Raw genomic sequence first — 27504 nt, forward strand, 5'->3', positions numbered from 1 at the left:
CCAAGACATTCAACTATTCAACTTGTATTTATCTTTTCAATATCTATTATACTTTTTCTATAGTTCCAGTTTAAGTTTCATGATGTTTTTTCACCCATTTCAGAGTTTATAATGGGTGTGTATGGGACGGAATGTTGCCGCTAGAGTGAGACAGCTCAACTGGTAGAGTGAGAGCAGGGGGGGAATTAATCTTAAAATATTTTATTAAAACTGCTGCTGTGTCCGCAGCGTTTGGTCTACAGGTATGATTTTACCCTCAAAACGTAGCCATCGTTGTCCTCTTTCACCCAATGTGTTTATTATTGTACTAGGTGTTATGGTTCTTTCATAAATGTCACCAATGCACAGCCTGCTCCCTCCAACTCCTCCATAGACTCCAATGTTAAAGTGGCTCAGAAAGTTTGTTTGAAAATCAGAAGTGCAGGCTGTCTTTACACTGTCACCACATCCATATAATAAGCTCCACAGGCATGAAAACCGATAATTCGGTAGACTAGACATTGCTGCCGCTCACGGTGAAAGAAATTTGTCAATAGGACGTGTACTTTTCATTTGGGAGCGATTTGTTTCGGCCAGACTTTTCTGTTCATTTTAAGCAGCAAAAGTGAGGTGCATGTCTGTGTGTGTGTATGGAGCCATTGGCTGCAGTCACTATAGCAACCAGGCTCACACCTGCCTGCCTAACCAGCTCTCTCTCTCTCACTGTGCCAAGATTCATCTTAAACACTTCTCTTTAAACTGCTGCTGTGTCCACAGTGTTTGCTCTACAGCCATCATTTTACCCTCAAAACGAAGACCTCGATGTTCTCTTTCCAGCACCGTGTCTTTCAAAGCTGATAGTCACAAACTTTTAAAACTGTATGGATTCAAGTGGAGGGATCACATTTTAGTCATTCAGTTATTCAAAGAATATGAAGTTTTGATATTCATTCAGATGTTTTTTGACTCTAAATTTTCTTTTCTTATTTCTTAGGTTTTTCTAATTTTTATTTAAAAACTTTTCAGCTATTTTCCAACTTCTTCTCTGTAATTGTCAGCTTTTAGCAGTTCAGCACTTTTGTTTTCAGGTTATAATTTCTGTATTTTTCATCTCATTCAATATTTTTAACTTAAAATTCAGCAATTAATTCATTTCAGTGCATACATTCAGATTCAAGCATTCACACTGCAGTTTCTTCAGAAAATGCACTTTCTAGTTATATTTTATTATATATTCCGTACGTTTTTTGTAGTCTATCTCCTTCAAAACCGTTCAACTTAGAAAAACCATTCAAACACCATTAGATTCCTCTTCTTTTGGACATGACTGCTTCTATTTTTCTTATTTTTAACATTTATATTTTTAATTTTATTCAACTTTTTTCAACAAAAATTTCCCATGTATTTCAATGGAGAGACCCTTCAAATTCTCATTCAACTCACTCCTCTTCAAACTGTATCTACTTCCACATACATTGACGTAGAGCCACCATTCAAACTTTAAAACGAAGACAAGATATTCAACTATTCAACTTGTATTTATCTTTTCAATATTTTTTATACTTTTTCTTCAGTTCCAGTTTAAGTTTCATGATGTTTTTTCACCCGTTTCAGAGTTTATAATGGGTGTGTATGGGACGGAATGTTGCCGCTAGAGTGAGACAGCTCAACTGGTAGAGTGAGAGCAGGGGGGGAATTAATCTTAAAATATTTTCTTAAAACTGCTGCTGTGTCCGCAGCGTTTGCTCTACAGGTATGATTTTACCCTCAAAACGTAGCCATCGCTGTCCTCTTTCATCCAATGTGTTTACTATTGTACTAGGTGTTATGGTTCTTTCATAAATGTCACCAATGCACAGCCTACTCCCTCCAACTGCTCCATAGACTCTAATGTTAAAATGGCTCAGAAGGTTCGTTTGAAAATCAGAAGAGCATGGTGTCTTTCCACTGTCACCACGTCCATATAATAAACTCCACAGGCATGAAAACTGAGAATTTGGTAGACTAGACATTGCTGCCGCTCACGGTGAAAGAATTTTGTCAATAGGACTTGTACTTTTCATTTGGGAGCGATTTGTTTCGGCCAGACTTTTCTGTTCATTTTAAGCAGCAAAAGTGAGGCGCATGTCTGTGTGTGTGTATGGAGCCATTGGCTGCAGTCACTATAGCAACCAGGCTCACACCTGCCTGCCTAACGAGCTCTGTCTCTCACTGTGCCAAGATTCATCTTAAACACTTCTCTTTCAACTGCTGCTGTGTCCACAGTGTTTGCTCTACAGCCATCATTTTACCCTCAAAACGAAGACCTCGATGTTCTCTTTCCAGCACCGTGTCTTTCAAAGCTGATAGTCACAAACGTTTAAAACTGTATGGATTCAAGTGGAGGGATCACATTTTAGTCATTCAGTTATTCAAAGAATATGAAGTTTTGATATTCATTCAGATGTTTTTTGACTCTAAATTTTCTTTTCTTATTTCTTAGATTTTTCTAATTTTTATTTAAAAACTTTTCAGCTATTTTCCAACTTCTTCTCTGTAATTGTCAGCTTTTAGCAGTTCAGCACTTTTGTTTTCAGGTTATAATTTCTGTATTTTTCATCTCATTCAATATTTTTAACTTAAAATTCAGCAATTAATTCATTTCAGTGCATACATTCAGATTCAAGCATTCACACTGCAGTTTCTTCAGAAAATGCACTTTCTAGTTAGTGTGAATGCTTGTAAAAGCATTCACAGTATTGTTGTTGTAATCTTTATTATTAGTGTGAATGCTTGTAAAAGCATTCACAGTATTGTTGTTGTAATCTTTATTATTCTATTTTATTATCTATTCCGTACGTTTTTTGTACTCCTACTCCTTCAAAACCGTTCAACTTAGAAAAACCATTCAAACACCGTTAGATTCCTCTTCTTTTGGAATGGTGTGCTTCTATTTTTCTCATTTTTAACATTTATATTTTTAATTTTATTTAACTTTTTTCAACAAAAATTTCCCATGTATTTCAATGGGGAGACCCTTCAAATTCTCCTTCAACTCACTCATTTTTAAACTCTTACTACTTCCACATACGTTGACATAGAGCCACCATTCAAACTTTAAAACGAAGACAAGACATTCAACTATTCAACTTGTATTTATCTTTTCAATATCTATTATACTTTTTCTTCAGTTCCAGTTTAAGTTTCATGATGTTTTTTCACCCGTTTCAGAGTTTATAATGGGTGTGTATGGGACGGAATGTTGGGGCTAGAGTGAGACAGCTCAACTGCTACAGTGAGAGAAGCAAAAAGATTAATCTTAAAATGTTTTTTAAAACTGCTGCTGTGTCTGCAGCGTTTGCTCTACAGGTATGATTTTACCCTCAAAACGTAGCCATCGCTGTCCTCTTTCATCCAATGTGTTTACTATTGTACTAGGTGTTATGGTTCTTTCATAAATGTCACCAATGCGCAGCCTACTCCCTCCAACTGCTCCATAGACTCCAATGTTAAAATGGCTCAGAAGGTTCGTTTGAAAATCAGAAGAGCATGGTGTCTTTCCACTGTCACCACGTCCATATAATAAACTCCACCGCCATGAAAACCGAGAATTAGGTAGACTAGACGTTGCCGTCGCTCACGGTGAAAGAATTTTGTCAATACGACTTGTACTTTTCATTTGGGAACGATTTGTTTCGGCCTGACTTTTCTGTTCATTTTAAGCAGCAAAAGTGAGGTGCATGTCTGTCCGTGTGTGTGTATGGAGCCATTGGGTGCAGTCACTATAGCAACCAGGCTCACACCTGCCTGCCTAACGAGCTCTGTCTCTCACTGTGCCAAGATTCATCTTAAACACTTCTCTTTCAACTGCTGCTGTTTCCACAGTGTTTGCTCTACAGCCATCATTTTACCCTCAAAACGTCGCCATCGTTCTTCTCTTTCCAACACCGTGTCTTTCAAAACTCATAGATACAAACTTTTTAAACTGTGTGGATCCAAGTGGAGGGTTCACATTTTAGTCATTCAGTGATTCAACGAATATGAACTTTTAATATTCATTCAGAGGTTTTCTGGCTCTAAATTTTCTTTTCTCATTTCTTAGGTTTTTCTAATTTTTATTTAAAAACTTTTCAGCTATTTTCCAACTTCTTCTGTGTGATTGTCAGCTTTTAGCAGTTCAGCACTTTTGTTTTCAGGTTAAAAACTCTGTATTTTCCAGCTCATTCAACATTTTTAGCTTATTATTCAGTAATTAATTCATTTCAGTGCATACATTCAGATTCAAGCATTCACACTGCAGTTTCTTCAGAAAATGCACTTTCTAGTTCTATTTTATTATCTATTCCGTACGTTTTTTGTACTCCTACTCCTTCAAAACCGTTCAACTTAGAAAAACCATTCAAACACCGTTAGATTCCTCTTCTTTTGGAATGGTGTGCTTCTATTTTTCTCATTTTTAACATTTATATTTTTAATTTTATTTAACTTTTTTCAACAAAAAATTCCCATGTATTTCAATGGGGAGACCCTTCAAATTCTCCTTCAACTCACTCATTTTTAAACTCTTACTACTTCCACATATGTTGACATAGAGCCACCATTCAAACTTTAAAACGAAGACAAGACATTCAACTATTCAACTTGTATTTATCTTTTCAATATCTATTATACTTTTTCTTCAGTTCCAGTTTAAGTTTCATGATGTTTTTTCACCCGTTTCAGAGTTTATAATGGGTGTGTATGGGACGGAATGTTGGGGCTAGAGTGAGACAGCTCAACTGCTACAGTGAGAGAAGCAAAAAGATTAATCTTAAAATGTTTTTTAAAACTGCTGCTGTGTCCGCAGCGTTTGCTCTACAGGTATGATTTTACCCTCAAAACGTAGCCATCGCTGTCCTCTTTCATCCAATGTGTTTACTATTGTACTAGGTGTTATGGTTCTTTCATAATTGTCACCAATGCACAGCCTACTCCCTCCAACTGCTCCATAGACTCCAATGTTAAAATGGCTCAGAAGGTTCGTTTGAAAATCAGAAGAGCATGGTGTCTTTCCACTGTCACCACGTCCATATAATAAACTCCACCGCCATGAAAACCGAGAATTAGGTAGACTAGACGTTGCCGTCGCTCACGGTGAAAGAATTTTGTCAATACGACTTGTACTTTTCATTTGGGAACGATTTGTTTCGGCCTGACTTTTCTGTTCATTTTAAGCAGCAAAAGTGAGGTGCATGTCTGTGTGTGTGTATGGAGCCATTGGGTGCAGTCACTATAGCAACCAGGCTCACACCTGCCTGCTTAACGAGCTCTCTCTCTCACTGTGCCAAGATTCATCTTAAACAATTTCAGCTGCTGCTGTGTCCACAGTGTTTGCTCTACAGCCATCATTTTACCCTCAAAATGTCACCATCGTTGTTCTCTTTCCAACACTGTGTCTTTCAAAGCTCAGACATTTAAATTTTTTAAACTGTGTGGATCCAAGCGGAGGGATCACATTTTAGTCATTCAGTGATTCAAAGAATATGAACTTTTAATATTCATTCAGATGTTTTCTGACTTTGAATCTTAGGTTTTTCTAATTTACATTTAAAACATTTTCAGCTATTTTCCAACTTCTGTGTAAAAATCAGCTTTCAAAGGTTCTGCACTTTTGTTTTCAGGTTAAAAATTCTGTTTTTTCTAGCTCATTCAACATTTTTAGGTTAATATTAATTCATTTCAATGCATACATTCAGATTCAAGCATTCACACTGCAGTTTCTTCAGAAAATGCACTTTCTAGTTATATTTTATTATATATTCCGTACGTTTTTTGTAGTCTATCTCCTTCAAAACCGTTCAACTTAGAAAAACCATTCAAACACCATTAGATTCCTCTTCTTTTGGACATGACTGCTTCTATTTTTCTTATTTTTAACATTTATATTTTTAATTTTATTCAACTTTTTTCAACAAAAATTTCCCATGTATTTCAATGGAGAGACCCTTCAAATTCTCATTCAACTCACTCCTCTTCAAACTGTATCTACTTCCACATACATTGACGTAGAGCCACCATTCAAACTTTAAAACGAAGACAAGATATTCAACTATTCAACTTGTATTTATCTTTTCAATATTTTTTATACTTTTTCTTCAGTTCCAGTTTAAGTTTCATGATGTTTTTTCACCCGTTTCAGAGTTTATAATGGGTGTGTATGGGACGGAATGTTGCCGCTAGAGTGAGACAGCTCAACTGGTAGAGTGAGAGCAGGGGGGGAATTAATCTTAAAATATTTTCTTAAAACTGCTGCTGTTTCCGCAGCGTTTCGTCTACAGGTATGATTTTACCCTCAAAACGTAGCCATCGCTGTCCTCTTTCATCCAATGTGTTTACTATTGTACTAGGTGTTATGGTTCTTTCATAAATGTCACCAATGCACAGCCTCATCCCTCCAACTCTTCCATAGACTCTAATGTTAAAATGGCTCAGAAGGTTCGTTTGAAAATCAGAAGAGCATGGTGTCTTTCCACTGTCACCACGTCCATATAATAAACTCCACAGGCATGAAAACTGAGAATTCAGTAGACTAGACATTGCTGGCGCTCACGGTGAAAGAATTTTGTCAATACGACGTGTACTTTTCATTTGGGAGCGATTTGTTTCGGGCTGACTTTTCTGTTCATTTTAAGCAGCAAAAGTGAGGCGCATGTCTGTGTGCGTGCCATTGGGTGCAGTCACTATAGCAACCAGGCTCACACCTGCCTGCTTAACGAGCTCTCTCTCACTGTGCCAAGGTTAAACCTAAAAATGCTGCTGCATCTAAGCAGTTGTAGTAAGATTAACTTTTTCAATAGGTACAATAAGACAGATTTGACAGGGGTCAGTAGTTAGTATATGCCAACTAAGTAGAGCATTGTGATTGGCACATAGGTTTTTCAGATCTGGGCAGTTGGAGTCAGTTGATGACTTTAAAATCATCCTTTCTGACTGGATAATTAAAGCTTACAGCATCTACCTGTCTGTAGTTGATTTTCCCACATTTTAACTAACGTTTAACTAATCTAATCTCCTTTATTGTCTGTGTTTATAGTCTGTATAGCTTATCTCCCCACTAACAAACTTAAAGTAGCCTTAAAATAAAACCCACAAAACAGTTCAAAATGAAATACTTTTTATTTGCTCATGTAATGCCAGTTGCCATATTTTTCTGTATGTCACTCATTCGCTTATACAAAAAGTACCAATTTGTACACTAGTCTAGTGTATTTTTTCCCTCTATGTCTCTTACACACAGAGACTAACACAGACATGTATATGCTCATTATTGCTGTTCAAACTGATGTTCAAATTTCCAAGCACCACCTGAACGCCTCATTTATTTTTAACCCATCACTGGACCAACTGTCATCATTCCGCTTTGCTCTCTGCTGTGGTAAGTACAGTACACTCAGTACTGCACTGTTTTATTTTTATGATGATAAAAAATACATGTTTGACATTTAAACTCACATATCAAGTCCAACAGAGTTCAAAGAATAAAGAAAGAAAGAAAAAAGAATAACCTTCGCTATCATTTATATTTGTTTATGACGTTTTGCTGTTAGCAGCAGTGCTAACGCTAGCTTCAATGCTAATGCTAGCAACGATGCTAATGCTAGCAACAATGCTAACGCTAGCTATAGTGCTAACACTAGCACTAGCAGTTGTTAACTGACAAAAAGAATATTCCTGTGATATTCCTGTGATATTTCTTGGCGGTCAGTGAGACAAAAGTAACAAATGAGCTTTATTATTGCCATTGTGGCTCAGTTTTAACAGTAAGAGTGCTAGCGCTAGCAGCATTGCTAATGCTAGCTGCAATGCTAACGCTAGCTGCAGTGCTAACACTAACTGAAGTGCTAATGCTAGCCGGAATGCTAGCGCTAGCAGCAATGCTAAGGCTAGTAACAGTCGAACAGTAGCCTTACATAAGTGGAAATACTTCAGGTAATTAGTTTGAATTATAAAATGGTTGCTGTGTCTGTTGGTGTGCTATATTATTCTATAACCTGCTGACTATAAGTTCAGTGTATCATGTCATGTGGGCTTTGTATTTCTGTTAGTCTGATAATACTGTACAGACAACTAACATTATTTCTCGTCTTACACTTTCAGGAACTTGACTGACATCTGTGCTTTGCCTGGTAGGTGTGCACATACTGTAAGAGAAGTATACCAAAATAAAAAAATAATCTGACTTTTATAAGCTGTAAAGTGATGGGTTCAATCTTTCATTCAAACTAGACCTTTTAAACACAATTTTATAATAAATACACATAAGTGCAGCTTAACAATTGGGCTAAAATATTTTTTTCGTACATTTTTGTAGTCACACTACATGTGATTAGTTAATGATTCACTCAATCATATTTGTATTAAAAATATTATTGCTGAATTTAAATAAATATTTATTATTTTAAAAAGTGCCCAATTATGCAACTTTTTGCACATGGCAGCCAACAACAGTTTAGCTTCAATATTTGTTTTGTCCTTTTTCAGTAGTCACAATTAGTTCATACAATTACCATGTGATATAATTTTAATAAAATTATTATTTTTTTCTTCTTTTTTGTTCACAGTGTGCAGAAGAACAAGGACCAGATCTCCAGTCTTCTCTGTCACATCCCAACCCCCCATCCCCTCTATCCTCTGTCCTGCTCCACCTGTTGTCTCTGCCTTCTTTCCATCTGTATTTCACCCTGTGGTTTGTGAGAAATTTTGCCAAACCAAGAATCTTATTGCGGTTTGATTTCAAAACCGTGTCTCTCCTGCTCTGTCTGTTCTCTCTGCTAAATTTTCTCTCTACCTGTTTTTCACTCTTTGGCTTGCTGCTGAGAAATGCACAAGCCAATAAAGCAATAAAGAGTGCATATTTTGCCTCAACCTTTGAACAAACTGAACAAACAAAGAAAACTCTACGGTTTGATTTCAAAACCGTGTCTTTCCTGCTCTCTCTGTTCTCTCTGCTAAATTTTCTCTCTACCTGTTTTTCACTCTTTGGCTTGCTGCTGAGAAATGCACAAGCCAATAAAGCAATAAAGAGTGCATATTTTGCCTCAACCTTTGAACAAACTGAACAAAGAAAACTCTGCGGTTTGATTTCCAAGCCGTGTCTCTCCTGCTCTGCCTGTTCTCTCTGCTAAATTTTCTCTCTACCTGTTTTTCACCCTTGGCTTGCTGCTGAAAAATGCCAAGCCATTAAAGCAATAAAGAGTGCATATATTGCCTCTACCTGAGAACAAACTGAACAAATAAAGAAAACTCTAATTCACGGTTTGATTGTCATTTCCCAGCCGTGTCTCTCCTGCTCTGTCTATTCTCTCTTCTAAATTTTCTCTCTACCTGTTTTTCATTCTGGGCTTGCTGCTAAGTTGTGCCAAGCCAATAAAGAGAGTACATAATATTCTCTCGACTGACAAACTGTCAAACAAACAAAGACATTGTTTCTGAGAAATAAAAACTGAAATATAAAGACAAAGAAAACATCTCCTGCTGTGTGCCACTCTTGTTTTTTGAATACATTTTCTAAAGACTAACAGAAACACTTAAAGGTGTGTAAAAATGCCAAAAAAGCAGAAAAAGTCACAAGCTGCAAAACAACGCTGGAAGAAGTTCCATGAGTTTCACAAAGTACCAACATGTGAACAAACTGAGTGTGATTCTCCTCAGAGCTCTGCAGAAGACCGTGTGTCTGCAAAGACCAATGCTGATGGTGTCAAACAGGCAGGTCGACATGTTCCTGCACATGTAAAACAGGTATCCTATGCAGATGCTGTAAAGACTGGATTGCAGCATGCATTTAATGAACATCAGGTAAACCATAGAGACCAACCTGAGGTGTCAAGTGCCCCGCAGGTGGGTTATGCTAATGTTGTGAAAAGAGGCCATCACAGTGATGTGGCAGGGCCATCTCATGCAGAAAGAGTGAACCTTGAAAACCAGCCCTCTGTAACACATGTCTGTGCATCTCACAGCCAGGCTCATCCCAAATATGGAGACTCCAGAAACAGTCAGTGCACATGTAACTCACTCACATTTCTTGCATTCCTTCATGAGAATGAAAACATAACTACAGCTGACCTTAATCTGGTCTTGGATAAAGGTGATGTGATGTACAAAGAGGCCAAGAAAAGATTCCCCAAGAGTATTCATTTGGCAACCGATGAGCTGCCAGACAAAGTTGATGCTCGCAGGTCTATGTATCATGTCGACATGACACAGCCTTCCCGGTATGGGACATTTGAAGAACCTCCAGAGGAGGCAGTAGATACCTTTCTCAGCTTAGAAGCAGGACTGAGCTGCCTGTTGTCAGATGTGCAGTATGCCTTATTGATTATGAGTGGATTGTGTATCGCAGTGTTCAGATCCACATCAGGCAAATATGGTTTCTTTGATCCACACTCCAGAACAGCCAGTGGTCTTCCTCTACCACTATGGTCACGTGATCGTGGTACAGCTGTGATGCTGAAATTCACACTCCTCAGTGACATGATTAAGAGGCTCCAGGATTCTTATGAAGGGATGGAGATATCACCCTCTTGTACCTATGAGCTGAAGCATGTGCAGTTTTACAGTATGAGCACAGTCAACCTGAATGATACCATCACAGACACACTCTGCAGACCAACAGCTGCCACTGCTGTGGCACCTACTCACTCTGATACAACTGTTGATGAAGCAAACTCCTCTACTCCAAGGAGAAACACAACCACTGCTCTGACTGAGAACATCTTTTGTCAAATGTCCATTTGTACGCCACTGGTGAAACAAAAAGAAGTCCACATGACTAATTTCACATCATATGAAGATCAGAATGAACCTCCTAATATACCAACTGAAGAACTATGCAGTGAATTAAATTTCTTTCCATCAAATGATGCTTTTTCATGTCAATCAAATGCTGCAATAACAAATGTTGCTGCCTGTGATCTTTCTGATATAGTTTTACAAAAACTGAAAAAGGTTAATAAACAACAAAGGCACAAAATGAAAAGAAGATTAATGGCATCAGAGAAACCCAGAAATCAGAGAAAAGAAAACCAAAAAAGGAAAGAACGACAAAAATATGCTTCAAATAAAGATTACAAAGAAAAGAAAAAATCTTGCACAAGCGAGGCATATAAAAACAATCCTGAAGTCAGACAGAAACATCAACAGTATATTAAAAGACGTTATTTTGAGAATGATGAATTCAGACAGAAACAACAGCAATATATTACAAGACGTTACTGTGAAAATGATGAATTCAGAAAGAAACAAAAACAATATGTTAAAAGACGTTTTTCTGAGAATGCTACAGTTAGAAAGAAACAACAACAATATATTAAAAGACGCTACTGTGAGAACGATGAATTCAGAAAGAAACAACAACAATATATTAAAAGACGCTACTGTGACAATGCTGAATTCAGACAAAAACAAAAAAACTATATCACTAAAAGGTATCAAGAGAGCCCAGAATTCAGAGAGAGACAGAGATCTCGAGTGACTCAGCGTTATGCACGTGACAACGCATTCAGAGTAAGACACAGACAACTAATGAAACAACTAATGCGAGACAGGTATCAAAGTAATCTTGCATTCAGGATTATGCACAATATGAGATGTGCCATGAAAATAAAAAGGAAATACAGATGGGTTAACAGACAAACCCAAGAGAGTGACAACAGTGTGATCAACGAGGCCATATCTGTGTTCAAATCACAAATCAAAGTTGGACCATCATACCCATGTACCGTATGTTTCAAGGCTTCATTTCCGAACCAAGTGCGACCCTGCAGAAGGTCAAATTATGTCAAAAACCCACATGTGGTTGCAACATGTTTGACAGGAAAGTTTGTTCATGTTTGTGATGAAAACTGCAGAAATGAGCAGTGCAATGTGCCTGATGAGAGAAAGAGAGAGTGGATTTGTCACACCTGCCACAATCATCTTAAAAATGGATCCATGCCAGCACTTGCTGCTGCCAATAAACTGGATCTTGCTGATATTCCACCTGAATTGTCTGATCTCAACATACTGGAGAGACATCTCATAGCCAAGTGCATACCATTTGCCAAGATTATTCCTCTTCCCAAAGGCAGACAGAGAGCAATTAGAGGAAATGTGGTCTGTGTCCCATCAGAGGTACAGGAAACTGTTGAAGCATTGCCTAGATTAAGAATTAATTCTCAAGTCATGAGAGTTAAACTGAAGAGACGCTTGTCTTATAAAGGTCATCAGCTGTTTCAGACTGTAAGCTGGTCTAAACTTGTGCAAGCACTGCATAAACTCAAGCAGATTCATCCACAGTATAAGGATGTGAGCATCAGAGATGATGCTGAGCTGTGTGATCCAACACTTCCTGATGAAGATGAGGAGGATGATGATGATGGAAACATGAATGAGGACGATTATGATGAGGCTGATTTAATGGAAATTGACAGCTGTGAGAAAAATGCACTGAGTGAAGCACAAAATAAAAATGGACAGGATATTGACATGTTACCCTGTGATGGTGAACAACCACATGAGCAGATGAGAGATGATTCAGAGCAAGCAGATGGACTGACTAATGGTGGTTTTGCACTCGAGTCCTGTTTGCAGCCCCCTGATGTGGCTGAGGAGATATTATGTTTCAGTGAAGGAATCTACTCTGTTGCTCCTGCAGAGAGAAACAATCCAATAAGTTTTTTCAAAACACCTAAACTGGAGGCCATGGCCTTCCCTGTGCAGTTTCCTACAGGCCAAAACACACTTGATGAAAGAAGGCTGATCAAAGTATCCCCCAGTGGGTATTTCAAATCAAGACTTTTCTGCATTGATGATCGTTTTGCCAGAGACACAAACTATTTGTTCTTTGCACAGTTTGTGACTGAAATACATTTGGCTACTTCCAGCATGACAATACAGTTAAGGAAGGCAAAGCCTTTGACCAGAGATGGGAGAAAAATAACCTCAGGCATGTTACAAGATAAACATGAGGTGGAGAAACTGGTGCGAAATAAAGATGCAGTGAGATTCATGCAGCCTCTGAGAGGAACCCCAGCCTATTGGGAGAAAACAACAAGAGATCTTTTTGCCATGATCAGACAGTTGGGAACTCCCACGTTCTTTTGCACATTTTCAGCTGCTGAAATGCGCTGGCCTGAAGTGATTGAAGCAATAACAAGGCAGCAAGGTGAACAAGTCAATTTTGAAGGACTCGACTGGTCAGCAAAGTGTGACATCCTGAGGAGCAATCCTGTCACAACAATGCGCATGTTTGACAAGAGAGTTGAAGCATTATTCAGAGATTTACTCTTATCTCCTGCAGAGCCACTTGGCAAAGTCATTGACTACTTTTACAGAGTCGAGTTTCAGCACAGAGGAAGCCCACACATACACTGTCTCCTGTGGGTAGAAGGTGCTCCTGTGTTTGAGGAGGATGATGATCAAACTGTTGTGGATTTTATAAACAAATACATCACAGCTCAGCTGCCTGATCCACATAAACAACCTGAACTGTACAAGAAAGTAACAGAAGTGCAAAAACACAGTAAGAACCACACGAAGACGTGCTTTAGGAGTTTAAGCTCTGGGTGCCGTTTTGGTTTTCCTAAACCACCCTGCAATGAGACAATGATCACAAGACCCAGTGAGGATGATGAACTGGAGGTAGAAACAGCAAAGAACAAGCTCAGACCACTGAACCAGCTGCTGAATGAGCCTGAAACTGCTTCCATGAGTTTAGAGCAGCTCTTGGCAAGATGCAAGTTGACACATGCAGAATATGAGAGATACCTGAATAAAATGAACACAAGGAGTACGATCATACTAAAGCGTGATCCAAAAGACTCTTGGATAAACAGCTATAATCCACATCTGCTTGAAGCCTGGAACAGTAATATCGACATAAGCTTTGTTCTAGATGCTTTCGGTGCAGCAAATTATTTAATGAAATATATATCAAAAAAAGAGGGCGGGCTATCTGAGTACCTGAAAACTGTCATTGAGAACTCCCATAAGGACAGTGTAAATGAGTGCGATGAAATGAGAGCTGTCATGCAGGCATATTCAAAGAAGCGAGAGATCAGTGCACAGGAGTGTGTTGCTCGTGCATGTGGTCTTCACATGAAGCAATGTTCACGTGCTGTAATATTCATACCAACTGATGATAATCCAGTGAAAATGAGTCGTCCCCTGTCAGTTCTGGACAACACAACACCTGAGTCTTCAAATGTTTGGATGACATCTTTGAATGACAAATACAAAGCCAGACCTGAAACACCAGAGTATGAGGAGATGTGCATGGCAGACTTTGCTGCTACTTGCAGGATTGTCTATGGCCAACAGACAAAAGGTAAAGATGTTTTGCCCCTTCTCAATGAGATGGGATTTGCGCAAAGGCGCAAAACCAATAAGCCTGCTATCATCAGATTTCACCGCTGCTCACAAGAAAAACATCCAGAGCAATATTTCGGAAGACTGCTTAAACTGTACCTTCCTCATCGTTCAGACCATGAACTGAAAACACCATCTTTGCCAACCTATCAGGCTTTCTATGGTGCTGGCTGTGTACAGCTACCAGGTACTGACCGTCTTGAGTACGTGCAACACATTGTCAAAAGAAACAGAGAAAAATATGAGAAAAACAGTGAGGAGATCGAGAGCGCTGTTGAGGAATATGAGCAGAACAGAGGTGTGACTGACGAATGGTGTAATCTGGCACCTGAATCAGATCTCGTAAGGTTGCCACTTGTTGAACAAGAAAGAGAGCGAGACAATGAAAATGAACAGGAAGATGTGCCCGACTACAGCCGTCAGGCTGATGCTTCAACAGAAGTCAGAGCCATCAGGGAACCCCCTGCTATTGATCCCACTTTGTTACGTCAGATGTTTCAGAATCTAAATAAGAAGCAAGCCTGCATATTTTATGCAGTTAGAGACTGGTGCATTAAAAGAGTCTGTGCTCTAAATCCGGAGCAGTTTTTCTTTTATATTAATGGTGGTGCTGGAACAGGAAAATCACATCTTATCAAATGCATCTACTCAGAAGCATCTAAGATATTGAGCAAAGTGCCCAGATATGCAGACGACGTTGACATATCAAAACCCACTGTCCTGTTAACTGCTTTCACTGGGACTGCAGCATTTAACATTTCTGGAACAACACTGCATTCTCTACTCAAGCTCCCTAGAAGCTTAAAACCTCCCATTCAGGGACTTGGCAATCAGCTGGATGAAGTCAGATCAGAACTTTTGAATGCTGAAATAATCGTCATTGACGAAGTGTCTATGGTGTCAAGACATCTCTTTGCATATGTAGATGCAAGACTCAAACAGATCAAAGGGACTCGGAGACCCTTTGGAGGCATGTCAGTCATTGCTGTTGGAGACTTCTATCAGCTACCCCCAGTGCGACAGTCTAAACCTCTCTGTGTGCACGACCCGTCCGAGATCGACCTGTGGCGGGAGCATTTTCAGATGATCACTCTGACTGAGATTATGCGTCAGAAAGATGATGTTGTCTTTGCTGAGATGCTGAACAGAATCCGTGTGAAAGGAAAGTTAGATGTGCTTTGCGAAGCAGATAGAAATTTGTTGTCACAGGCCATAACTGAACCAGCCCTTTGTCCGACTGATGCGTTGCACATTTTTGCAACTAACAAAGAAGTGGATGCACACAACTCTGCAACACTGGGTCTGCTCCATACTCATATCATTGACATCCATGCAGATGATTATAGAAAGGATCCTAGAACTGGCAGAATGGCACTTCAAGACAGACCATTGAAAGGAGGTAAAAACGAGTTACCAGACACACTGAAAGTTGCAGAAGGAGCTCGTGTCATGCTCACCAGAAACATTGACATACAAAATGGTTTGGTTAATGGAGCTTTTGGAAAACTACTTAGAGTAGTTTACTCTGAAAACGACCAACACATCATCAAGCTTGGACTTAAAATGGATAATGAGACATCTGGACGGAATAACCACACACCAGCAGACGACATGGTGTACATTGAGAGAGCAGAGGAGAATCTGAAGCAGAAAGGAGTGGTACGAAGACAGTTCCCAGTGAAGCTGGCCTTTGCATGTACAATACATAAGGTACAGGGTATGACAACCACATCAGCTGTTGTCTCTCTTAAGAGCATTTTTGAGCCCGGCATGGCCTACGTAGCTGTCAGTAGAGTGACGTCTCTCAGTGGACTGTATCTTCTTGATATGGAGGAGAAAAAAATATTCACCAATCCAGAAATCACTGCAGCGCTTGAGAACATGAGACAAGCCAACCTTGATGACATGATGCCTCTTCTATACGTGAGACAAACACTGAGCAGGTCAGAGGTTTTCACCATTGTTCATCATAATACAGAGGGACTGCCAGCTCACATTAATGACATCAAGAATCACCATGAATTGTGTCTAGCAGATGTTTTGTGCCTAACAGAAACACACCTGCGAGGCTCTTTTGTCGCAGAGAGTCTCCACTTAGAAAATTACAATTTGTTCAAACGCAACAGACACCTGTCCTACACAAACTTTCCCCAGATGGCAAACAGAAGTGGTGGTGGAGTTGCTGTTTATGTGAAGAGTGACATTCAAGTGCATGAAAAACAGTACATCCATAATGTAACTGACCTTGAATTTCTGGCTTTAAAGGTTGAAGCACCAGTCAGTGCTCTGATTGCAGTTGTGTACAGACCTCCAGACTACACTCTGAGGCCATTCCTGAAAAACCTGGTAAGCCTATTAGACTCATTAGAGATCATGGACTGTCGTCCCATCATAGTGTGTGGTGATTTTAATGAGAATGTTTTATCCAGTGCAAACAAACCAATCATGGAGCTGTTTGAATCTAGGGGATACGCACAGGTCATCACTGCCCCTACCACAGAGAAGAACACACTGCTTGACCTAATTTTCATTTCTCAGCCAGAGCGATGTCTCCATTCTGGAGTCATGAAGACCTACCATAGTTACCATGACCCTGTATACTGTGTATTGTCCTGTGATGATTAATGATCTAGATCTTTGACTACAGTAAGTAATTTCTATATTTTTGAATGACTTAAGAAAGTAGAGTGATATTTAAAAGTTGACTTAAGAAAAAGCGCCCTGCATTGCAATATAATGTTTGAATTGTCTACATAAAATATAATTAAATGAATTAAGTAATGATGTCAGTAAAAGATGACAATTTTATGTATTACAGAAAATCTAAAAATCAGAAATCTATGAATGTCAGAAAAATCAAATATAGCAGTTTAAAACAAACAGTGTAGGCATATCCTCTCTGCAGCCAGGCTTCAAAATCCTGCCAGGCTGCCCCAGTCTCACTGTGGCTGGGAGGGAGGGAGGGTGGACCAGAGGATTGCCCACACAGCAAATAAATGTTCAACAGCTTCTTCATTGTTTCTGAGAGAACAACACAGACTAAAGGTTGCTTTTAAAAAAAATAAAATAAATAAAAATAAAAATCTAATTACAGCAATAATGACAGTTAAGCCAGTTTATCTGTGCCTCTATTTTGAAATACTATTTACAAAAATGTTATTGATTTCAGTTTGTTATAATCTTTAAACTTTTTCAAAAGTATATCATTATATTTTTGGACAAATCTTTCAATGAAACATACATTTTATGAGCTTTTATCATGTTTCAGCCAGTGCATTTATCAGGGTGGGTCTGGGTCTGGGATGATAAATGCACTGGCTGATAACTGCACATTTCTGGCCAGAAATGTTTCAGCAGTGTTACATATGCACTACATATGTTAAACTTGTTTTTTGTTACCAGTTGATACCCTACATTTGTATAGACATTGGGTGGTGTGAGGCTGGGGAGTTGAGTGGAGTGGGTAGGTGGGAGTTGAATGTGGGGGGGGTACGGTGGGAGGTTGTTAGGTTTCTTTTTTTTTTTTTTTTTTTTTTTTGTTAAGAGAGACACAGTCCTCCTGTGTCTTCTCCAAGCTTCACATGGTAAATCCAACAGTGTGAAGCACATAGCAGCCAGAAACTGTAATGCCACAGATCAGAGAGGCTTCATCATCACCATCTTCGCCGTACGATCAGAGCATGAGACTTCACATCTGGAGCACAGGAGAGATTCTGTGATAAGTCCTCCTTCTAGCTTGTCCCACTAGCAGTCGGTGAGATTTACTCACAACAAGGGTTAATGACATTATTTTCATGAAAACATGTATTAATTCTTTGTAAAGTGTTTAAATTGTGTTTTCACTTGACCTTAGGAGTGTTATTTTGAGTGTATTTTAATATCTGTACTCAGGTGTTTCCCTCTGTGATCCATCCCCTTCAGAGCTGAGACACTCAGGACTGAACAGACTGCACAGTTTCTGTGACTGAGCCTCCAAAACATCTTCTTTGAAACTACACATGACAGAAGGGCTTTATATTTGCAGCAGCACTACTAAAGGTATTCAGTTTATTACAGGATGTGTTTGTTTCTTAGGACCAGCTCTAAGTGCACACTACCTAACATATACACCTTTCTGTTCCTTACAAACCAACTACTCTGGATCATATGGCCAGTCGGCAGGAATGTTGCTGCAGGAAAACATCCCTGCAGATCACCATCATTGTCAGACTGACTGTGCCTCCTCTGTGCAGTGTCAAGATCCTCCCTAAATGAGTGTGTAAGTTCATTATTTTATTCCCTTTGACAAGACAAGTATCACTGATATTTACATTTACAACTACATATGTTCCTGTTTTCTGCTCTTCTTTTAAAGTCCTCAGCTATCCTGCTTCTGTGCTGCTTGCCACACATCAAACACTGGCCGGATGACAGGGAGGATCCACTCTGAAGTCACTGGACATGATGAGGATCATATGGGACTTTATAGTTTCACAGAAATGTTGTGCTCTTTGATTACAGGTTTTAAATGGACATAATGACTGCCTCTCTCTGATCTGACAGGCTAAAGGATTGTTTTCATTGTTAGTGCTCTGTACAGTGTATGCTTATTTAATATTTCATCACAGAGCAAACCTTTATTTATTTAACATATTTTTATTTTGTTTTAATGTTGAATTAACTGTGGGGATTTTTTTAATTGGGCACTCGGGATGTCATATGACCAGAAATGTGGTAACTGTAATTCAACAGTATGTAAAGAAAGAATCTGCTAAGAACAAAACACACACAAAAAACCCCAAGAGAACTCAAATTCGTTCCATGTAATCCAATCTAAAACATTTTAAACTGCTGAACAGCAACACAAACAGTGTTAAAAACAGTGTTAACAGAATAATTATGATGAGTTTGTACCAAAGTTTCAGGTCACATGGCACACCTAGTGTGTAGTGTGGGGTATCAGCTGGTAAGTATAGGTTTTTTCATATTTGTGTCCTTAGAGTTCAGATAGATAAAGCCTTGTGTATAATAATTAGTCATAACCACAACTCAAAGTCAGGGACTAACTAAATTTGGGACTTCGTGTCTGAGCCCAGGTTAAAACACAGTGTTAAAAAGCATTTAGTGGCATGGCTGAACAATGCTGTAAACTAATGATACTTATTTATCCATGTTCACAAAAAGGACTAATGTGTTCATTTGATTATTTGTATGTGTTAAACTGTGTCACCACCTTAGGCTTTCGTTTGAGTTCACTCAAAAATCTCTATACAGTTCTCTTTTACCACTGTGTGGACACTGTTTACAATAAAACATAAAAAAGAATGAGTAATAAAAAGATGTGTAGACAGATCAGTAGATTCAGTAGACCAATATTAACAGCTGTTCAGCCATGTTCTACGAAACAAACACAATTTAAAGGTTCAGGATTGTGGTTGTAAAAGTTGAATTTTCATGTATTTCATATGTTGCTTATTATTTTCATTTGGTTATTTAATTTAGTTATTTTTATTTATTCTCCTGTGAAGTGTTTAACAAAAAAAGCTACTTTAATTTCAATTTTATTTGTTTATTATTTGGTAATTTGTTCTTTAAGAATCGAGTCTGTGCCAAAAACTAAAGTTGAACAGACACATGACAGGATCAGATTATTAACACCTTAAAACATTGCAAACGTCTCTTTTTAAAATGATTTTTATTCTATTTCGAAAAAAAAAAAATTGTTGAATTAATTTAAGTCCTTTTCAGAAAGAAGCTGTACAATATGACTTAAGATTTTTATGTTATTTTCTATGATATACAAAACAAATGGATGTATGTAATACCATTAAACATGATATACACATGTGTATATGTCTGAAAAACATTATGCTGTATATTAAAGCTTGTATTTTCTCCAGCATGTTTGTTCATCTTTTCAGTTCAATTCAACAAATTTGTTTTTACATTTATTTGTATTATTTTTTTTATGAATTAGAGATTTATAATACATAATTCCACTCTTTAAGTGATTAGAAGAATATGAACTTTTGTTATTCATTCAGAGGTTTTCTGACTAAATTTTCTTTTGTCATTACTCATCTTTTTCTAATTTATATTTTAAACATGTTCAGCTATTTTCCAACTTCTGTGTGAAAACCAGCTTTCAAAAGTTCTGCACTTTTGTTTTCAGGTTAAAAATTCTGTATTTTCCAGCTAATTCAACATTTTTAGCTTAATATTCAGTAATGATTTCATTTCAGTGCATACATTCAGATTCAAGCATTCACACTGCAGTTTCTTCAGAAAATGCACTTTCTAGTATGGCTCTGTAGTCAATAAATTATACAGAAGGATCCACCCGTCCTTTCATCACCCTTTAGTGTCTTTGTCTGCTCTTTGAAAAAAAAAAACCCAACTCACTCTTACAGGATACATTATTGCATGCAGGTGGTACAAACAATAGCATACAGTGCTGTGAAAACGTATTTCCCCCCTTCCTGGTTTTCTTTTCTTTTTTTCTTTTTTACATTTTTTTTGCATATTTGTCATACCTATATGTTAAATTATGAAGCTTTAAGCGTATTTTTTGGAAAGCTGATATCAGTTTCACTAACTACACTCAGGCCCGATTATTTCGAGACGAGTTGAGACAATAAATCATATGAAATAGAACCTGTCTGACAAAGAGAAGGCTAAAAGATCTTAAAAAGCAACACATCATGCAACTGAGAAACAAAGCCAGTGAAATCTAACAGAAACAAAGAGTCATAAAAATAATTTCTAAGGCTTTGGTACTCCAGTGAACCATTATCCACAAATGGAGTAAGTGTGGAACAGTGATGAAGGTTCCCATGAGTGCAACGACTCATCCGGGAGGCCACAAAAGACCCAGAACAACAACTGCTGGCCTCACTTGGCTCAGTTACAGTTAGTGTTCATGGTTCAATAATAAGAAAGTGTGATGGTCCGGAGTGACTCCGTGTTTATGTTTGTAATTATTTAATATTAATCGCTTTAGTTAAGGTCTGGTTATGTGTTTAGGTGTGCCTCCCTTGTTTCCCTCGTATTACTTCTTGTCATCCATGTCTCTACATTCATGTATTTCCTGTTTTACTTTGACAGTCTGTGTCTGTGTCTGTGTATTCTGTTTTTCTTCCTCCCTGTCTAATCATTTAATAAAATGATCAGCGTTGCTGCTTTGCCAGGTGTAACAATTAAGTTTAACATCCAGGCATCCATGAAAACAGAATTTATAAAATTTGACGGAGTTAGAAGTTAGCAGGAAGTTAGCAGGAAGTTAGCTCGCTAGTTTCCACTTAAACATAATATAGCATGTTCTGACTGAAAGATTTCTGAAAAAATTAAAACGTACACCTCTGCTATCACTTCCAACATAAATGAAGACAGAAAACTAAACACCAGTGATGTTTGTAGGGTTACCGAAGTTGGGCTAGCTGGTCTATAATGATGTGCTACGTGATCGCTAGCAACACAGCTATGCTAGCATAACATAAACACAGTGAAGCTGGAGGATGAACGCTAACTTTTTTTCCACTCGATAAAAGTTATGGCGAGGGTTCCTGATGGTTAGGGGCAAATGCAATCGCATGGCGGGATGCTGTAAACGTAACAAACTTCAGTCAGGAGAACAACTGAGATAATCCATTCACAATACGAGGTTAGTCATTAATATACTGCAACAACATGGGAATAGAGCAGCTGCGAGAGAATTCAGCATTAATGAATCAATGGTACAGAAGTGGAGGAAGCAAGAAGAATGAGATGAGTAAAGTCTGACTTATCTGACTGTTTTGTTTCGCTTAATGTACCTTATAATTCGGTGCACCTTATGGTCCGAAAAATACAGTACCTGCTGTAAATGATGGAACTCTAAATTTTGCTCTCGACCAGAAAATCCTGAAGGAGAATGTATGACCACCTGAAACTCAAACACACTTGGGTTGTTCCAGCAGGGCAATACTCCAACAAGTCCACCTCTTTATAACTCAGAGTGGCACAACCAGTTAGGTTCAGGGCATAATTACTTTTTCACACAGGGCCTGGAAGGTTTAAAAACTTTCATCCCTTAGATGTAATTTAGTGTCTCTTTATTATTTATTCTATTCTATTGAATTTATTCTACTGTCAAATTACCATGGAGTAGTTAAGAGATGATTATGGACACTAGCTCTAGCTACCAATGATGGGAACCCATAATTTGTCTTGCCAGTATTTACAGTAAGTAATTATAAAATCCTGATCAGATCCTACGTGAAATAGCATTTGATAACTGCCCGCCTAATTTTAGCTCACAGATTCCACAGGAAATGTGGAAAGAGGATGCTTAACAAGCAATGTTGTCAGACCGACAATATTAGGTGTAAAATGGCTATTTATAGAGCAACACCTAATGTACCGAATGCTTTTCACATGCTCCCTCACTCTTGTTAACACGTGGGTTTGGGAACTGATATGTTACTGCAAGAAGACACTGCAATATAGAAAAGTTAAAAATTATTCATATACAACATTGAGGCCTGTAATTGCAGCCTACTTAGAGTATGAGCTAGTGTAATAAAGCTATTTTAGTGATGTGGGACGGGTCAGTGTGTGGTCAGCATTTTTGGTAATATTGGATCTTGTTGTGTGTGCTGGCAGGCAGAGAAAACAGCTTAGAAATGAACAAAGAAATGCAGCTTTCTATGTTTTTAATCTTTTGAAACAGATCGAATTACTCTACACAGTGAAACTTCTGCTGAGAGTCAGTGAAAGTGCTGCTATTGTCCTGATGTAGTGCTCGATCTATCTGCCGTCAGTGACACTGGTCCATATCTACTGTCACCGCTGAGCTCCTTTAGCTGTTTTTAATGCATGAATACATAAATCTCACAGGACTGACGGAGGTTTATCGCAATATTGGAGCTGACACTGAAGCTGTTTTGCTAGAATTTGATTACAGGGAGACACAGAATGAGTATCCATGTCCCTGCTATGAAACTGAGTCCTGCTGCACCACGGACACTAAGCAAATACTCTATTAGTGTAATACGTAAGTTTGTGTGTTTTAGCAATTATTGGAGGGCACCACAGGTGCATGGTGGTGGGTGGATAGGCATTTCCTTTCGTCAACACGGTACTGAACAAAGACTGTAGGAATCCCGCCTGCACCTGCTTTCAGCCTAATCTTCACATGCTGTTCTGCCTCACTTTGTGCTGGCATAATAAGTTCACTTCCCTTGAACAGCTCACCTGGTCTACATCCATGCATATCACATAGCAGATGACTGCAGCAGGAGTAAACACCTGATACTTAACTACACTCATTACACATCTCAGATACAAGAAAGAACACGAGATCACATTAAACAAAACTCAAATCGTGACAGGGATGGATAACATTTTGTGGAAGCTTAAATTAGTGAATACACACCTCATATTCAAAGACAATTTCCTACCGAAGCTTCGTTATGTAGGTGTCTAACATTTTTCTCCTGTCTTTTCCCTCAATCTCAAACATGCTCTTCTGGCACAAAAGCCTGAAGGGAACACAATGAAACCTGAGGACTCCCTGCAGCTGTCATTCATTTCTTTGTTCCTTGTTTTTAATAAACCAACCACTATAATTTTCTTGTTTCCATCTTTATTCATGAGCAGACTGTTCCTGCTGAATTGAGACAACCATTTTCTTCTCCATGCCCTGTACATTTTCTTAAAACCACGCAAACCAAAGTGGAGTGAAAACAGCAAGGAAAGGACAAACCGCAGAGAAGCTACTCTTTTCTCTTTCTTAACCTGACTGGGGCTGGAGGAAGACTCCCCAGCAGGTCAGTATTTGACGAAATGTGCCGTGTGGTCACAATCTGCCCGCTTTGTTTCAGAATTTTGTCTTTGAGCAATGGCTAAGAAAGCGTTTATGTCACAATGAAGTTGACCTTTTGCATTTAAATGTCATCACTTTGTAATTTTATCCTTTCAGACATTGTCACAATTTGAGTATTCCTGAGGTACAGCCAAAAAGCATTTGATGTAAAGCCACTGTGACCTTGACCTATATGATATGACAACAATCTGAAAAAGTAATGCCTCTAATTGTCCTAAATACATTTAGCAACTGGTGTGGTTAAAACAAATAACTATTTTGATTGGTACCTTATTATGGAAACTGATATTGTCATACAACCTGGCAAACAAAGCCTAAACTTAAGGCCTACTGTATGAGCACTGAGACGTGCATCTTTACTCTGCCTCGTTCTTGTATTCAGCACTTGATTTCTGTCTCTGTAAGCTAGGTCTGAATATGCATCTTTCTGCTGAGCATGAATACACTCATCTTCAAATCAGCCCAGTGTGGCGACATGCAGTCAGCAGTTGTAAATTCTAGCTGAAAGAAACATGTTTATGAAGAAAGCACGTTTGCACAATTTATAACAGACAAGCAGGTGGAATGTTTATGCTTACTAATACTCTCAGCTAGGTAAGATAAAAAGATGAAGAAACAAAAATGAAACTATAAAATATATAAAGAAAATATGTTTCTCCACATGGGCAGAGTGGTCAAATCAGCGATATGGAGACAATCCTAGAAACAAGGAAAGTGCTGGGAAGCTTAGAAACAAAAAACAAAAACAAAAAAGACTTCTAAACATCTAAAAGACACAATCTTGAACCGAGATTAACCAGAATGATTAAAGGAAAAAAACCATGGAGAAGGAGCGAAAGAGCTTGTGATCGTGGGCATGTTTGGATGCCAGTGGAATAGAGTTGCTTGTGTTTATTGATGATGTGACTGCTGATAGAAAAGTCAGGGTAAATTGTGACCCACACCCGTTTTCACACCTTGGCTCATGTGATTAGGTAGAGGATCATCAGGGGGTCCTTTGTCCCTCTTTGGGGGGTTACTCCCACGGGGCTTAAATCTGGGACTCTCCACCATTTGACCTTTAGAACTGAAGAAGCTTCTCGGATGAGAGGTGAAACATCTTCAAGCAACTTCAAGAAGTCCAGACGCTTTTCTTTCCAAGCTTTTTAGACTACGATGACCTGGATGACTGAGAACCTTCACAGACATACGGCTGTACTCTTTGTTCTGATTCAGAAAAATGTGATCCACAGCTAATGGATAATAACCCCGAGCATACTACAAAAACAATGATTTTCTCTGGGCAAATAAATGGGATATTCTTCAGTGCCCGAGTTAATCAGTCTCAGCCCAACAGAACATGTGTTTTTATTAAATGAAGACAAAGAGATCCACAAAAAAGCAGCAAGTGGAGGTGGCTGCAGTCAAACTGTGGCAGAACATCTCAAAGGAGGAACACAGCATTTGTCCTTGGTTTGTAAACTTCAGGCAGTCAGCCAACTATAAAATCAAGATCTTATATTTAAAATTACATTTGTTTTTCAGGTTACGGCTTATCTTTAAACAAATGCTTACTCGCACACACTAACAAAGGATAAGGCTCCTTTGACTAAATCAAAATATGATCATGGGCTGCTATTGGCTTTTGGCTCCAGAGAAACAGCCAACCAAATTCCTGAAAAGAATCACTTAGGACTTTATGAAGCTCAGCATCATTTACACTTCTCAACAAAACATCCAGAACTGATAATCCTAATGAAGCCTGGTGTGTTCTTAACACAAAGCTATCAGTGGAGACAGCTCTCGATAGCAAGCCTGACTTAAGTTTACTTTACATTTGGGTTATTCCACATAAAAATCAGTCAAATTTCTCTTTTAAAAAAGGTCTCACCTGAACTACATTGAATTGTTCTTTTTTTTTCTTAAATAATTCAATCAAAAGCAATAAATTGAGGATTTTTAATGAAGCCTGAACAAGTCTCATGATCATACTAGAAAAGGCAAACAACATATTTTTTTGAGTTGTTCCTGACACACTGAGCTTTTTAATTTACCTTAATTTTGACAGCCTTTCTGAACACTCACCTTCTTAAACACAGGTGATGCGCCACATGACATTTTCAGGGCTAAAACACACATTAAGCCCTGTTAAACAACTGCAGCCAGTTTGTGTTTGGTCCCATTTGAAGTGTCACAGTGTAAAGCCAAAATCTTTTGCTCAGGACAGTTTTCACATTTAACAGCTCCCAGCCTCACTGACACATTATAGATTATAGTTTCAATAACTGAAACAAGTGCTGCAGCAGTTTTATACCATCACATAGAGAAAGATGTCTTAGTACTCAGCACGTTACACCTATTTTTTTGATAATTTACTCAAAAATCTTTTTAAAACTTTATTCTGGGCAAACATTTTTTAGTTCTATCACCATGTGGGATAGCTGACTGGTCAAGTTGTTTAAAAAAAGTGATGTAGCTAGGGTAACAGTGTTACCTTGCTGTGCAGCTAGTTAATATCAAAGTGCTCTTGTAAGTGGATAATGCTAAGTCACTCTGCAGCTCAATTTTTGCTCCCTGAACAGATTGGAAAATGTTTTCAAAAACTCAGTGATAAAAAAAAAATGAGTACCTGTAAGCCTGAAAACATGTTAAAGCAAAACAGTTCAACCACTGTGATTTTCAACAGTTTCCAAAGCATCTGAGGTAGAACGAGCCAGTCAGGATGAAGAATGAGACCGCTATCATGAATAGTGAAGTGTACGAGAGGGGAGGAGGAGGGCAGCAGTCCGTGTGCTGCAGAGGAACAGCCAGGTAGAGGAGAAACAACAGGTAAGATCAAAACACACAATGACCCCAGACCCTCAACCATCAACCCCCAACAGGCAGACAGTAACTGTAGCAAATACAATCATCTGTGCAACACTCTACTGACTATTAATCAACAATGTTCAATTACAAAACAGTTTGCAATCTGCTCGATTGCAGATGATAATTACTGATTAACAGTTTTAGTCCCAATTCAATAATAACACTGTGTGATTGTGAAGCAGACAAAAACATACTGCATGAAGTAATGTTATTTCAAACTTCCAACATGAAAAAGTATTCATAGATAATAATATAATAATATAATATAATAATAATATAGAGGTCATGATTCTGGGTTTTGGACCCAGTGATTTCAGTTTTCTGTTTAATGTTCTCTGTGTGACTTTTGATTTTATTTAACATTACTTTTGCTTAGGTTGTGCTCTCGTTCGGTACTCATTGTTGTCATTTGTGGTTATTCTTTGAGGTTGTTTTTCTGTCCTTTGTTATCTGTGCCTAGTGGGCATTTCTGTTAA

The 27504-nt window shown here is 38.3% G+C and overlaps 1 long non-coding RNA gene across 1 annotated transcript; it reads left to right on the forward strand.

The window, feature by feature from the left end:
- The first annotated feature begins 18168 nt into the window (after positions 1 to 18168).
- On the forward strand, positions 18169 to 18988 carry LOC134638212 (uncharacterized). The gene is made up of 3 exons (XR_010095240.1): positions 18169 to 18378; positions 18495 to 18598; positions 18702 to 18988. It is a non-coding gene; the product is annotated as an uncharacterized LOC134638212 (long non-coding RNA).
- Positions 18989 to 27504: the final 8516 nt, after the last annotated feature.

This window comes from Pelmatolapia mariae, linkage group LG12, assembly GCF_036321145.2.
Source record: "Pelmatolapia mariae isolate MD_Pm_ZW linkage group LG12, Pm_UMD_F_2, whole genome shotgun sequence".
NCBI lineage: Eukaryota > Metazoa > Chordata > Actinopteri > Cichliformes > Cichlidae > Pelmatolapia > Pelmatolapia mariae.